We start from the raw sequence: 3,045 nt of genomic DNA, 5'->3' as shown, positions 1-3,045 counted from the left end.
CCTGCTGTCGACAGGGCGTCGCAGCTGGGTACATGTCCCGTCAGTACCCCCATTCCTCGCCAGGAGTGGGCAAAGGCCGTCTGCGCCGTACTTACAAATACCACTAAACACGTCTAGATGCATGGTAAAAGGACGGTCATAAAGTTTAAACGAAACTCTAGACTCACGAGAATGAAATTTATATTCTTTAGTAAACGATTCTATGAGGCTGAGAGGTTGGTTCCACTTATCTTCAATGTAGGAAGCGAGCTCGGCGTTGTGAACATATTGCTCAAATTCTTCTTTGATACCTACACTCACCATAAAATCGTTGCACGGCCATAGGCATGATTTAATAGCTGCTTCCCGTATTGAACTTGCGCTTGGTTCAACATAAGACTGGCTCACAGAGCCACTACTAGATGATGCCCGGGAACACCTCCTCCTTAAAGAACTCCTAAAGAAACTCATCTTATTCCTATAGATAAAATTTTGAAAATTTTAGTCCACAAATTTTTTGTCAGCAAAACTTCACAAGATTGATAGACCTAATCATAGAGACGCATAGAGGCCATACCAAACATTCAAACTACTTAGGACTCTAAGAATTCAACATGCAAGCTCATCAACAGCAGCACCAAGAGTAGCTAATTATTCAAAATATAATCCACTAAAGCAAAAATTAATTGAAGCAATGGAGAAGTCACATACCAAGTGGCAATCCCCAAAACAGTTTTGGAAATGGAGATTCGAGCAAAGAGATCGAAATCCGCGGGCTTGAGAGCAAGAACACGAGAGAGAGAGAGAGAGTAATGGTGATTTTTTTCTGGAGATAGGAGATTACATGGGCTAAAGAGATAAGTGAGAGGGGCCCACGTGCGGACCACAACCCACCAGGGCGCGCCCAGGTGGGTTGTGCCGAACTGGTGCACCCCCCCTCTAATGTTATTTGCATCAAACATTCAGAAAAGTATCGTAATAAATTTTCAGAGCATTCTAAGAAATTTTATTTTTGGGTCATTTTTTATTGCACAAAAAATCCAGAAAACAGAATAAACATGACATATTATTTTATTTAACTGAGCAAAACAGAAAACAAAAGGTAAGGACAGAAGGTAGTGCCCACTAAATTCATCAACTTCATACCTCTCAAAAATAATCCATTAATAAGGTTGATCAAGTCTTATTAACAACCACCTTCGATTAGCATGAAACCGAAGAACTTTCGTCAAACACTAAGTAATCTCAACGGGGATATGCATATCCCCAACAATAAGTATATCATATTTCTTTTTGGCAGTAGATAGAGGTAGTTGAAAACTTCCAATAGTGAGTGTCGGAGATTTTTCAATAACACTAAAACCATTCACTTGGAATTGTTTCTTCGGAAAGTGCACCGTATGCTCCTTACCATTGATATGAAAAGTGACATTGCTTTTATTGCAATCAATAACAGCCCTTGCAGTATTCAAAAAGGGTCTACCAAGGATAATCGACATGTTGTCGTCCTCGGACATCTCAAGTATAACAAATATAGTTAAGATGGTAACATTTGCAACAACAACAGGCACATCCTCACAAATACCGATAGGTATGGCAGTTGATTTATCGGCCATTTGAAAAGATATTTCAGTAGGTGTGAGTTTGTTCAAATCAAGTATTTTATATAAAGAGAAAGGCATATAACACTAACAAAGCAACGAAGGTCTGTAGACAGATACGGACCCACGACGGTGAAGTAGTCGATCACCGGGTCATTAGCGGTCTCGGGGTTTATCGCGGTATGGGGCTGAACGAAATATGCCCTAGAGGCAATAATAAAGTTATTATTTATTTCCTTATATCATGATAAATGTTTATTATTCATGCTAGAATTGTATTAACCGGAAACATAATACATGTGTGAATACATAGACAAACAGAGTGTCACTAGTATGCCTCTACTTGACTAGCTCGTTGATCAAAGATGGTTATGTTTCCTAGCCATAGACATGAGTTGTCATTTGATTAATGGGATCACATCATTAGGAGAATGATGTGATTGACATGAACCATTCCGTTAGCTTAGCACACGATCGTTTAGTTTGTTGCTATTGCTTTCTTCATGACTTATACATGTTCCTATGACTATGAGATTATGCAACACCCGTTTACCGGAGGAACACTTTGTGTGCTACCAAACGTCACAACGTAACTGGGTGATTATAAAGGTGCTCTATAGGTGTCTCCGAAGGTACTTGTTGGGTTGGCGTATTTCGAGATTAGGATTTGTCACTCCGATTGTCGGAGAGGTATCTCTGGGCCCTCTCGGTAATGCACATCACTTAAGCCTTGCAAGCATTGCTACTAATGAGTTAGTTGCGAGATGATGGGTGGCGGCATCTTCACTAGGAAGGCCGGCAAATTGTTCTTTCATAACAAGATTCAACAAAGCAGTATTGATTTCACAAGATTCAGTATTGGCAAGAGGAGCAATTAGAGTGCTGAGGAAATCATTATTATTGGTATTGGTAAAGTCACACAATTTGGTATTATCTTGAGCCATCGCGACAAGAAAGCAATCCAACACACGAGCAAACAAAAGCAAGCGAGAAAAAGACAAATAGAAAAAGAGAGGGCGAATAAAACGGCAAGGGTGAAGTGGGGGAGAGGAAAACGAGAGGCAAATGGCAAATAATGTAATGCGAGAGATAGGGATTGTGATGGGTACTTGGTATGTTGACTTTGCGCAGACTCCCCGGCAACGGCGCTAGAAATTCTTCTTGCTACCTCTTGAGCACTGCGTTGGATTTCCCTGAAGAGGAGAGGATGATGCAGCATAGTAGCGTAAGTATTTCCCTTAGTTTTTGAGAACCAAGGTATCAATCCAGTAGGAGGGTACGCGCAAGTCCCTCGTACCTACACAAAAACAATAGCTCAACGCAACCAACGCGATTAGGGGTTGTCAATCCCTTCTCGGTCACTTACGAAAGTGAGATCTGATAGATAATATTTTTGGTATTTTTGATATAAAGATGCAAAGTAAAATAAAAGGCAAAGTAAAAAAAGCAAAGCAATAATAAAGTG

This window comes from Triticum urartu, chromosome 6A, assembly GCF_056163025.1.
Source record: "Triticum urartu cultivar PI428250 chromosome 6A, HENAU_Tu73, whole genome shotgun sequence".
Lineage (NCBI taxonomy): Eukaryota > Viridiplantae > Streptophyta > Magnoliopsida > Poales > Poaceae > Triticum > Triticum urartu.
This window is presented reverse-complemented; position numbering follows the sequence as displayed.